The sequence below is a fragment of the Benincasa hispida genome, chromosome 9 (assembly GCF_027475165.1).
Source record: "Benincasa hispida cultivar pf3 chromosome 9, pf3_genome.v1.1, whole genome shotgun sequence".
Classification (NCBI taxonomy): domain Eukaryota; kingdom Viridiplantae; phylum Streptophyta; class Magnoliopsida; order Cucurbitales; family Cucurbitaceae; genus Benincasa; species Benincasa hispida.
In genome coordinates this window covers 27,966,868-27,980,682 of record NC_143486.1, presented here as the reverse complement: position 1 = coordinate 27,980,682, position 13,815 = coordinate 27,966,868, and the positions used below count along the sequence as shown (strand labels likewise).

General features: G+C 37.5%; 1 pseudogene; it reads left to right on the top strand.

Moving 5' to 3' along the window:
- The first annotated feature begins 7,988 nt into the window (after positions 1–7,988).
- On the top strand, positions 7,989–8,687 carry LOC150033716 (secreted RxLR effector protein 161 pseudogene; annotated as a pseudogene).
- The last annotated feature ends 5,128 nt before the right edge of the window (positions 8,688–13,815 follow it).

Sequence of the window (13,815 nt, the reverse complement as noted above, 5' to 3'; positions counted from 1 at the left end):
CTGAAAATATAAGGATTAAAATGAACCAAAGTTGAAAGTGTAGAGGTCAAAATGAATATTTTAAAAATATAGAAACTAAAATGAACCAAAACCAACTTATATAAAAATAGTTTGTTTTTTTGCCCGAAAATTATTATTCAAACATTTAACTCGGAGTAAATTTAAGATTTATTAGAAATACGATAAATTTAAGATTTTTCTTGGAAGTGCACATATTAAAATCTATTAATTGAAAATATAAAAAATTAAAATAGAATGGACACGTCGGAGTTGTATATTTTTATTATTTTTATTGTCATTTTCATTGTCTTCCATTTAATAAAACTGTTCTACTAATTATGAATGTTTAATATTTAGAAAAAACACCTTTTTTATTACATTTTTAAAAACAAAAGAAACGTTTTCTCTCACCTCTTTCTTCCGATTCTCTCTCCTCCCTCGATCTCTCTCCATCTTTGTCTCTCCTTCAATCCCACAAGAAGCTTTGAGATTGTTGCAAATGATCGTTGTCGTCCCTTCGATTTAAGCTCCCGGATTTGAGTTTTTTCAGCAATGTGAGAATCAACATTCCGGTGAGGTCTTGCCAACGATATTTACAGGGTTTTGCTTCATTTTTAATGTCTTCTTTGTAGTTGTTATTGTTGTTGAATGTCTTGGATGCTGATCTACACCTTGGATTTGAGCTCCAAAAATATATAGTTAGTGATCATTCATAGTAATTCACCTAAATCTGGGACTCTTAGAAGTTGGGAGGATTGGAGTAAGAGCTTGCATTTTAATTTGAATGTATGAATGGGAGGGAAATGCCTGTGGAATTGAAGGGGTGAGGAATATGAATATGAAAAGGATGAAGGAGAGAGAATGGGAAGAAAGAGGTATTTTGTTTTTTTTTTTTTTTTTTTAAATTTTAAAAATGTAATATCAATATTAAATATAAATAATTAAAAAAATGGCTATTTTGAAACTTGAGGACCTTTTAAATCTATTTACTAAAATTCAACGACTAAAATAGTCGATTTGAAACTTTAGAGACCAAATATACCTATTCTCTAGAACTTGAGTATAAAAGTATTGTTTGTGATCTAAACATTGTACATTTTTTATAGTCCTTCATCAACCTACAAAAAGTCATTAAGTAATAAAAATTAGGTAAAATGATTGAATTAAAAAAAAAAATTAATAATACATAGATATACGTAGGTAAAATGTTAAACCTTTACTTACCTCTAAAAGCGTTACCAACTCCAAAGAAGAAAAAACCCCAAACTAGCTCCATACTTTGAACAATCGATTAACTTCCAATCTTCCAGAAAAAAACAAAAGGAAAAATATGTTGCAAAGATGGAGACAACAATATCACAAACAATATAGATATTAAGTATAATTTAACAACAATATGGTTGATAAAAACCAAGAAACAACACTTCAATGCAATCAACAAGAGAATCAATCCAACAAATAATGATAGACTACAGAAGAATCAATTCAACAATTCATTAGTTTTATCTAATTTATTCTTATAGAACTCACAGATAAGAAAATTTATAGCAATGGAAACAAAAGCATAACTCAGCTAACATAATGTTCATACTATCAATTCGTGGTTTGAGGTTTGATTCCCCCATCCCACACTTTAATTACAATATCTCTTCAAAAAAAAAAAAAAAAAAAAAAATTATAGCAAACAAATCTAGACGAAACCCAACATTTTTCAACTTCGACACAACAAAGCGGACATCATCCAACCTTCCAACTTGGGCTAAACTTTCATAATTTTCAATCAGCAAATGCAGAATTTGACAAGTTTTCATATCAATAGAAATGGGCATATCTTTAACTAAACAGATTTTTACCTATTAGAAAGTTTTCCATTGAATTATGAACGAAATGGTGGGACTAAACTAACATAAAAGAAACAAAACTCTATATGATGATAAGCGATATGAAATTTGAGTTACCTTTTACAACAAGCGTCCAAACAAAAGTGAGCATCAATGACCAAGAAAACAAGAAGCCACCTATAAATATAGGTAGTATTACAAAAGAAAAAAACTGACCTTGCATTCCCTTCACCATGCTTGTTTAATACTTGTTTAAATCATGCCCTTAAACCACAATTCAAGATCATATGGATGCATGCCTCTTAATTCTTGCTTCCTCAAAATTTGCATTATGCTCTGTTGAAGACAATCTAAGCAAGTTATAAAGCAAATTGGAATAGTTGTGGTTGTAAAAGAGAACCTAAATAAATCATGAAGCACAATGGGATTATTATGGTAGCAAAAAAAATAAATATCTAAACAAGTTAAAGCACCCTAGACAATATGAAAGTCAAATCAAATCTCGAACTACATTTTGAACAGATGAAATTAGCACTCTAAACAAGTTGAAAAGAAAAGCAATTCACTCTGAACAAGTTAAAACCAAAAACAATTTAACCTGTTACACGATTTCAATGTTTAAAACAGAGGAAATTAGCAAGAACAATATGAAAATGAAATAAAAAGCTGGAATTGAATTTTTCTTATTTTTATGTTTATGTTTCACAAGAAGAGCATAATCAAAGGATCCCTTCTCAATTCCCTATTTGCTCCCATATTTTATTATGTTCCATTTGAACAGATTAATAAATCTCTCTCTGTGCACATAACAAGAAAAATTATAATTTCAATATAGAGATGCTATCCAACAAACCACATTGGATTCCTTTTCCACACAATGGTGAGGGCTCTCCTTTGATTTCAATTGGATATGGAAGAGTATCTTGTCACCATAGCCTTAAAAGAATCAAGACCAAACATATGGTACTACATAGGCAATTTGTATATAAGATTGGAGATTAACACTACAACAAAAATCACTTTTTATAGCTTTCTGATATAGCGATTTCCAAAATAAGCTATGGAATTGGAAGAAAAAAAATGCTTTGAAAAGGCGCACACAGGCAAAAGAAGAGGGGGAGGGCTGGATTAAAATGCGTATCCCCCTATTTTTGTTTATTTTTGCTTTCTCTATCTCTCTCACCCTTTGATTTTCCGCCTCTCTTTCTCCTCTTCTCCATTCCTTTCTCTTCCTATACCTCTCTCTCTTTTCTTCCAGACCTGAAAATTGGAAGTTTAGACATTAGTGATCCCACGTCTTTTACATCAAATATTGGGTACTTTTTTAAACGATATGAAGATCCACAATGGTGGATCTGATACCAACGACAAAGGGATGGTAGGGACCAACGATAGATTTGATCAAGTGGCGATGGATTTTTATGTAGATCTGGCAAAAGCTCCACGAAATGAGTGACGAGCGACAGAACAGAGTGGGTTTGGGTGACAAATCTGGTACCAACCAAGTGATTTTGGGTCATGGATCTTCTTCTTCCAGTAGCGGAGGTTCTTCTTCTCGATGGGTTCTATATGATCTGAGTTTTTTTTTGAATTGTTACAATACATTTTCTCTACATTTTCTCTTTTTGTTTTCTCCCTTTTCGCTCCCTAAGCTATTGTCATTTTCATTGTATTTTCCAAGCATAAAGTTCATTCCACTTTAAGATTTATTGAGTATTGCAACTTATGCGTCGATTCCTTTCAACTAGAAAATTGTATTTGTCGAAAAAGGATTGGTTTGCCCTAGGGGCTTATTTGTAATTCTCTTATGGGCCTAGGGCTTTCTTCTGTCTATTTATTTGAGCAGTCTTTCCGTATTTCTGTATTACTTGAATAATAAAAACTAGATCGTGGTTTTTTCTCCCTGACCTAGGGTTTTCCACATAAATTATTCGTGTGTTCTTTTTTCTTCTTCTTTTATTTTCATCATGGTATCAGAGCAAGGCGATGAAACCCTAACCACCATTGATGAGTCTCATTCAATGACCAATTTTGAGATAGCTGACACAATTAAGAAAGTTATCCAACAGTACCTAGAGACTGCCTTACCTCGCCTTCTTTAACAAATGAGTGTCGCTGGAACGACAACCCAATCCATTGACGGACAAATCGAGTCGCGCCCAGCCAAGGAGAATCACAGACAGACTAAGTCGCAGCCAGCCGTGGAGGAACACAGGAACCCTATCGGAGTCATCGACGTATCAAGTACAGAAGGATTTCGGCGTCCAGATCTGAATGACGCCTAGCCACACTTCAGCCGCAGATCCGTCGATCTCTCAGGTGCAGACAACGTTCAGCGAGTACATCCGATCGCAGCCTAACCTTCCGTGCACACCAGATTGATCGATGGCGTCCAAACTCGACGAGTCTTCACGGCGTCCAAACTCGATAGCCCTAGGGTTCGAAGCTGCGACTGCTTCTTTGGCTCGACTAGCCGCAGCTTCGTCGGTGGGTTCTTTGACCAGCAACCTTCGACGGTAGATCGGTCGATCCACTTTGACTGTAGTGACGCCGATCCAGTCGCGTTTCTGGCGAACTCTCCGGCAAGTGTGAATGGGGTGTGTTCTAATGAGATTAAAAGCAGATTTCTTTTCCTTCAGCAACAACCCATAATTTTGGGTCAATTTTTGGTACAAACCCGCAAAGTGCTTAACCAGAGTCATCCAATTTACAACTATGCCCCGAGAACTCGGTAAACTCTTTCCATTCTTTACCTGTTGCAAATTTATTATCTGGATCAATGGGACACTCTGCAGGAATTATTATTGGAGAAAAGCTGAATGACCAAAATTATTTCTCCTGGTTGAAATCCATCAGAATGGCTCTGGAAGGAAGATAGAAATTTGGCTATCTAATTGGGGAGATACCCAAACTTGAACCCGGTAGCCCCCACAAACGTATCTGGAGAGCAAAAGATTCATTGTTACGATTAGTTCTGGTGAGTAGCATGGAACCTCAAATTGGCAGACCGTTACTTTAAATGGCAACTGCCAAAGACATTTGGGATGCAGTATAGAAGTTGTATTCGAAGAAGCAGAATGCATCCCGCCTTTATACCTTACGCAAAAAAGTCCATGAATGTAAGCAAGGGGCTATGGACATAGCATCATACTTCAACAAATTATCCTTGTTATGGCAAGAAATGGACTTATGCTGTGAGATTATCTGGAAATGTACACATGATGGGACGCAATATTCCAAAATTGAGGAAGCTGATCGAGTATTGATTTTCTAGCTGGGTTAAATCCGTAGTTTGACGGTGTTTGCAGCAGGATCTTGGGCCAACCTCCTACACAGTTACTGATGGAGGTGTGCTCTGAAATATGCCTCGAAGAAGACAGGTCTAGTGTCATGAATATTTCATTAGTTACATCTACTGAGGCTACTGCTTTTGCCACTAAGTCCTCTGAATCTGACAGTGACAAGAAACCTCCACCTGTTTGTGAGCATTGCAAAAAACCATGGCACACGAAAGACCAATACTGGAAGCTACATGGAAAACCTCCAAATTACAAACGACGTCAGTCACAGGATAAGACTGGTCCTGGACAAACTCTGGTCAGTGACTCGGCAAATGACAAGACCACAACTCTGCTTCAAGCTGACGGTTAGAGTAACTTAAGTATTGTTGGGGTCAGTGCAATTGCACACTCAGGTACGACTCAGTCCTTTGGTTTTATTAGCATTAATGGAAAATGGCCATGGATTGTGGATTCTGGAGCAACAGATCACCTGACCGGGTCTTCTGATCATTTTATATCATATCACCCAAGTGCTGGAAATGAAAAGACTAGAATCGCAGATGGGACCTTTGCCCCTGTCGTAGGGAAAGGACATCTTTCTCCGTTTGAGGGTCTAATATTGCGTGATGTGTTGCATGTTCTTAAAATTTCTATATCATCCTTACAGTGCGATGTGTGTATCCGGGCTAAACAAAGTCGTGTTTCTTTTCACTCTTAGCTTTACAACCCGTCCAAACCGTTCAGTCTCATCCACAGTGATGTCTAGGGTCCCTCACTATCCACTACCTCTACAGGCAAATGGTGGTTCGTCACCTTTATTGACGATCACACCAGACTAACCTGGGTCTTTCTTTTGACTGATAAGTCTGATGTGTCCTCTATTTTTCAACAATTCTATGCGACCGTAGAAACCCAATTCAACACAAAAATTTCCATTTTACGGAATGGCAACGGACGTGAATTCGTTAATAACTCATTTAGAGACTTTCCTGGCCTCTAAAGAATTATCCATCAAAGCTCGTGTGCCTATACTCCCCAGCAAAACGGAGTAGCCGAGAGGAAAAATAGGCATCTAGTAGAGGTCGCTTGTTCCCTTATGATATCTACCTCTCTTCCTTCCTATCTGTGGGGTGATACTATCCTCACTGCAACCCACTTTATCAACTGCATGCCTTCCCGTGTCTTAACCTTTCATACTCCCCTTCACTATTTCAAAGAATCGTATCCCAATACTCGGTTAATTCCTGACGTACCTCTACGTGTGTTTGGATGTGTTGTCTTTGTCCATACCCACAGTCCCAATCGTATGAAATTCACTCCTCGTGCCCAGAAATGTGTCTTTGTTGGGTACCCTATCCATCAACGTGGGTACAAATGTTATCATCTCTCATCTCGGAAGTACTTTGTGTCTATGGATGTCACCTTTCTCGAGGATCGACCTTTCTTTCCCATTAATTCTCTTCAGGGGGAAAGTTCTAGTGAATAGGCTAACTGGTCCACGTATTCCATTCCTCTAGAGGTATTGGCTGAACTTGAACATCCTAGCCCTGTTCTCCCTAGTCCTGTTCTTCCCACTAATCAAGTCCTTTGGATAACTTACTATAGGAAGAATTTCAAGAAGGAAACAGTGCCGTCTGTCGCTTCTCCGGCTCCAGTTCATGAGTCTGACTCGGTCTCAGTTCCAGGTATGAATATCCCTGTTTGTGATACTGATGATTGTGTTGAGACTAATAATTGTAGAATGGATAGAGATATAGAAATTGGTGAAAATTATGAGAAAATAGAGAGAATTGAGGAGGATGGAGAAACTGATGGAAAAGACAACACTGAGGAAATAACTCCAGCAAACAAGAACAGTGGAAGGGAAGGTGATTGAGTGCAAAGTCGTTCTAAAGAAAGATCCATAGATAAGACGGCTAGCTATAGTAAGAAACTTGGAGAAGAGGAAAATTGTGATGCGTCTCTTGATCTTCCAATTGCCTTGAGAAAATGGACTAGGTCATGTACAAAATTCCCTATGCATAGTTACATGACATATAGTAACCTATCTCTTAGTTCAAGGCTCTTACTAACAGTCTATATACGGTAATGGTTCCAAGTAATATACAAGTTGCCATGAAAACTCCCGAGTGGAAGGCTGCAGTTATGGAAAAAATGAGAGCTCTAGAGAAAAATGAGACATGGGAACAGGTTGCTCTTCCTAAGGAGCACAAGACAGTTGGATGTAAATGAGTTTTTACTGTCAAGTACAAATCCAATGGCTCGATTGATAGATACAAGGCGAGACTGGTAGCCAGAGGTTTTACCCAGACCTTTAGTATTAATTACTCTGAGACATTCTCTTCTGGGGCCAAACTCAATACGATCTGGGTGCTGTTGTCTGTTGCTGTTAATAAAGATTGGCCTTTGTACCAATTGGATGTTAAGAATGTGTTTCTTAATGGAGAACTCGAAGAAGAAGTCTATATGAGCCCTCCACCCAGCTTCGAAAACCAGTTTAATCATCGGGTTTGTAGATTGAAGAAGTCACTGTAAGGGTTGAAACATCTCCAAGAGCCTGGATTGACAGATTCACCACATTTGTTAAAACACAGAGGTATGATCAGAGGCACTCAGACTACACGTTGTTTACAAAAAAGTCTGGTTCAGGAAAGATCTCAATACTTATTGTGTATGTAGATGACATTGTTCTGACCGGTGACGATACTGATGAAATTATGAGACTTAAAACAAAGATGGCTTAAGAATTTGAAATTAAAGATCTGGGAAAATTGCGGTACTTTCTTGGATGGAGGTGGCTCGGTCGAACAAAAGTATCTCTATCTCATAACAAAAGTATACTATAGATCTCCTCAAAGAAACAGGAATGACTGGGTGTAAACCTGTAGACAACCCTGCGGAGTATAATGCCAAACTGAGTAATGTTAATAATGGAGCCTCTGTTAGTAAAGTGAGATATCGGCTAGTTGGGAAGTTGATATATTTATCTCACATGAGACCTGATATATCGTATGCCATGAGTGTTGTTAGTCAATTCATCCAAGCTCCCTATGAGGAACATATGACAGCCGTCGAACGCATTCTACATTATCTAAAGGGCACTCCTGGTAAAGGTCTTCTATTCAGGAAGTCTAGTAAACATGGTATAGCATATACTGATTCGGACTGGGCTGGGTCTGCTGTTGATAAAAAGTCTATGTCTGGGTATTACACTTTTGTCTGGGGCAATCTGGTCACTTGGAGAAGTAAAAAACAGGGAGTGTTTGCCAGAAGTAGTGCAGAAGCCAAGTACAGAGCCATGAGTTTAGGGATATATGAAGAAATCTGGTTGAAGAAAGTATTGACAGATCTTCGACAAGACAGTGAGCTTCCAATGAAATTGTTCTGTGACAATAAAGCAGCAATAAATATTGCCAATAATCCAGTCCAGCACGATAGGATGAAACATGTCGAGATTGATAGACATTTCATTAAAGAAAGACTGGACAATGGGAACATATGTATTCCCTACATCCCTTCTAATCAACAGATTGAAGATGTCCTTATAAAGGGGTTTTTAAGATAGAGTTTTGATTATTGTATTAGCAAGTTGGGTCTGATTGATATTTACGCCCCAACTTGAGGGGGAGTGTCGGAAAAGGGTTGGTTTGCCCTAGGGGCTTATTTGTAATTCTCTTATGGGCCTAGGGCTTTCTATCTGTCTATTTATTTAAGCAGTCTTTCTGTATTTCTGTACTACTTGAACAATAAAAATTAGATCGTGGTTTTTTCTCCCTGGCCTAGGGTTTTCCATGTAAATTATTCATGCGTTCTTTTCTTCTTCTTCTTTTATTTTCATCAGTATTGACTCCATCGATGATGACCTTACAACTTGGGAGAGCGAAATTGACTAAGTGACTTTCTTCCATCTCATCCTAGTTTGTCTATTTTATCTAATGAGTTTTCTTAGGGGAACCTCATATAGGATGGTCAGAGGACCGATGAGTCTAGCTTCTAAGCCCATAAGAGAGGGATCTATGTGCACATAGTAATAAGAGAAATATGTTTAATTATCTATCGTGTGCATAGGTAAAACAAGGAACTAACTCGTTCAAGCTTGAGGTTTAGGTAATAACCTTGTTATTTAAATATGTTGATTAAGCTATTTATCTCCTAGGGTTGAAAGAGACCCTGTAATTTGTTTAGTACTCACTGGGCTTCTAACACACTCTTTTCTTTTATGCTTTCTTTCAAAGGTAGCAGAAGAGTCAGGGTTACTGCGAGAAGACAAGGTCTGCCACGAGTTAAATCTTTATTATAGTAACGAGTTAAATCTTTATTATAGCAATAGGAAAAATGGGTTGGAAAAATGTTTTGTAAAAAACTATTAAACTATATGAAATTTAGTTTTTGTTAAATAGAAATCTAGAGTTAATTTTATTCCCTGCTAAGATGAGTTAAGGTTAGTTTAGTAGAGATAGGTAGTAGATATCCTCAAAAGGATGGTATCTGCCATTTGCACACCTTTTGTTGGGCTTGAGAAGTTTGCTCGAGAAGAAGTGTGACAATACTATAAAACTTTTAGGTTATTACTTGAACATGATTTGTTGGGATTGGTGTTCTAATTCTCCCGGAGTCTCGTAGTTTGTAAACACTGTACACATTTTTATGAATAAAATAATAGTTATTTTATTTTTACATTTACTCATATCCAATAAACAAAGATCAATGGTTATTGTATGTAAACTTAAGCATGTATATAAGATATACAAGTGGACCATGTCTTAAGTGATAACCTAAAAGGCCTGTAGTATACGAATTAAGAAGGAATACCTTATCCTGGTGACACTACGGATACTACCCGCTTTGTAGAGATTTACAAGTATTGTGAACTACTAATGATGGTTGATCCTGACCATTCATGTGGAGATATGTGAGTGGGGGTGTCTTATACAAAGAGTTTTCATAAGACCGGACCATGAGATGATTAGTCTTTTTATATAATGCCGTTGATACTTGAGACTTACATCTCACCTAAAACGACCATAGGTGACATGATCTTAATCCTGAATGTTTTGGGAACTCCTGCCTTTGAGGGCGGTCTTTTGATTACTATGGATGAGAGTGGCCAGATTACCAACTCAACATACCTATCTTTTTGGGGACTTGTCTGATTGCGGAGTTGGGAACTCAGTTACACAAGATGGAATTCACTCCTTCCCCGAAGCAGGGGTAAGTAGATAGATTACTTCCTTAAGGGCGGATTTCGGGTTTTGAACATAGTGGCCACAACCTCGTGTGGCATTGGCCCAACTATACTTATGAGCAATCTGTGAAGGGTTATCGCACTGTTGATTGGTTGATATGGACACAAAATATATCTGTAATGAGGAGAGTGCAGTTGTCGTTCTTTAGTGGACTGCCGGCAGGTAACGGATGGTAGATTTCGTGACTAAAGAGTTTAGTGAGTTATGTTAGGGATGACTTTGCACTTGACTTTGCACATTGTGATATATAATATATGAACACTTGTGATATATAATATATGATATTTTCTTCACTACTTGACTTTGCACATTGAATGTTTTATTTGCTTTACCACAAACCAATAAACTAAAATCCCTGGTTGTCATTATGTAACTTAAACATGTATGTGGTGACATACAAGTGGATCATGTCTTAAGTGATAACCAAAATGGTCTATAGTATATGGATATAGGAGGGAAACGTTATCATGGTAACGCTACGGATATGGCCCGCTTTATAGAATAGTTACACATGTTGTGACTTACTACAGATGGTCTGATCTTGATCATTTTTGTGGGGACATGTGAGCGGGGGCGTCCTATACAAAGAGTTTGTATAGTACCTGACCATGAAGTGTTAACTCTCGTTATATAACACCGTTCATAACAAAGACTTCACTTCACTAGGATGACCATAGGTATCATGACCTCAATCTTGATTGAGTTAGGAACTCCTACCATTGAGGACGGTCCTTTGATTTACATGGGTGTGAGTGGCCAAGTCGCCAACTCAAACCTACCACTTTGGGGATTCGTCTGATTTGGGAGCTAGGAACTCAGCTACACAAGATGGAATTCACTTCTTCCCTGAAGTAGAGGTAAGTAAATAGACTACTCCCTTAAGGTCTGATCCTGGGCTTAAATGATGTAATGCCACACATCTTGTCATGGCCCAAGAGGTGTACACACACAGTAGGACTATGTTGTATTGTTCATTAGAGGGATTAGTGGTACTAAAGGAGTCAGATGTAACTACAAGGGCAAAACGGTAAATTGGCCCAACTATACTTACGAGCATCTATGAAGGGTTATCGTACTGATGATTGGTTATATCCAATGGACACAGAAATATATATGTGGTAAGAAGAGTTCAACTGTCGATCTTTAGTGGAATGCCTGGCAGTTAACGAATGGTGAATCTCGTGACTAAAGAGTTTAGTCAGCTATTCATTACGGTTGGAGCTCGAGCCATAAGTCCATAAGGTCCCCTTGGTAGCTTGGATTCCAGTTGAGAATCAATTTTTGGGCTAGTTTTAAATGTTCAAATTGACAAGAGGGTGTTCGTTTATATATGATATGATTGAACTTGTTAATTATATATGATATAATTGATTTTATGTATGAGATACATTAATTTTAGGGAAATTGGATATAAATATGGGAAAATTGGATATAAATATGATTTATATCTAGTGGAGGAGAAAAAACTATGGTTGATATATGATATTAAACTATAGGTTAGCCCGTCCTTAGTGAAAACACACTATGTTGAAGTAGTGTTGTGCTGGTAGAAGTACCATGCGCCCGTACTCCAGAAATGCATTAAGTTAAAGGGTGTGTTGCGATGATACATGCGTTGTTGCCCGTCCTCAGCAATGATCTATTTGCGTTAATGGAAGCGTGGTGTTAATTTTTAATTGTGCACTCGTCTGAATCAAAAACAAAAGATAATTTCATTCATTATTTTCTAGGTAAAGAAGTTGATTCTTTGGTTCTTTATATATGATAAAAAAAATTTGTATTGCGTTAATTATAATTCCTTATATACTTAGTTAATTTTTAACAACTAAGTAACAATTCTTTCTAGTACGCAATAGCCTCTTCTTTATCATCCTTTGTCATTATTTGCGATATTCTTGATCTTTTACTTTGCATTTTTCATTACGCTGCCATGATGTATAATATGCGTACACTAACATTTCCTACACTTTGTATTTTCTAATTAACACTTAGTTAATTCGTAGCTATAGCACTATTTTACCTTTTATCCTTAAAAATTCTGCTCAAACCTTCTTTTTTAAATTTTGTCTAAGTGTTTGTCTATTCTATCCAAACAATGCAATAAGGACCTTGCGCATCTCTAAATCTGGGGGTGGGGAAGGTCTGAGCAGATGAGATCAAGTGATGCGGTCATTAAGAAAAATGCATTTCCATTATCAAAAAATAATAAAAATAAATAAATAAATAAATTTTCATATAAACTTCAATGTCAGTGCAAGGGAAAACTAAAAAACAATCCCAACCCGATAACAGTTAAGTTGTGAAAGGAGCCTGCTCGTAGTTGGATGTTCGCATGACACTAGTGGGAGCAAGCCAAAACGAAGGTGGGTTTCCAAGAACAATGCAATATGAAAAGAGAAAAAGGAATTATCAAGGATGGAAGGAAATTGCGCTGTTAAGTAATGTTGCCTAGGTGGAGCATTCGGAGCAACCAATCGATGCAAAATTTAGGATAGGAATTGAGCAATATTGCCTTAGTAGAAGATATGCTTGATGACAAGGATATATCTAAATTTGGAGATGTGATAACTTGTAGAAATACAAGTTATTTATACTGTTTTATTTAGATATTGCGGCCAAAAGAAAGAAAAGTTGCTTCGATTGTATAAAAATTGGCTATGAAATGCGAGAATTATAAATTGTCATCAATACATCCACTAACATCATTGCGATGGTGGAAAAGGATATTTCAAGTCTGTTTAGTAGGAAATCAAGTCACCGCATGCATTCATGACTCAAGATAAACTGAACAACGCATCTACGTCGCATTGCGCCCATCATTCAGAAATGAATAGACGATCAATGCAATGATGACGCATACCACAATCGATCAAGAGCTAAGCGATCAACGCAATCTCAACCGCATGCGGTAATAAAAATAACACCGCATGCGGACAAACGATTGAAGATGTAAAGAGCAACACAAATGCAGAAGATTCTGACGTGTGTACAGCTGACCGTTGTGCATGTAGGACAGGATTGATTATGTAACAGAAGGAATATCCACTCCACCATTTCAGGAACTGCCTTAACAATAAAGTGGGGACCACAAGTCAGAGAGTCAAAGCTTAGCCTATAAATAGCTCCGGCAAGTCCACTGAAAAAGGATGCTTGAATACAAAGAAAAGTGTATATACTAATATGAGAGAGAGACTGGTTGAGCGACTAATCAGAGTAGATCCGGGAAGAATTAAAAGACTAGTCCGAGAGGTGAGTCTCCGGGAAAAGAATCCTTCTGATCCCTACCGTCGAAGCTTTATACGAAGGTCACCTCTACTAGACGAGCAAGCCTTAGAGAGAAGCTCTTCTGTTCATCCATTCCACACGCCGACAAGAAAAACCACCATCCAGATCTGTGTTAAGACATTGACACCCTTCTGTATTTGTTTCTATCTCTTCATCATCACT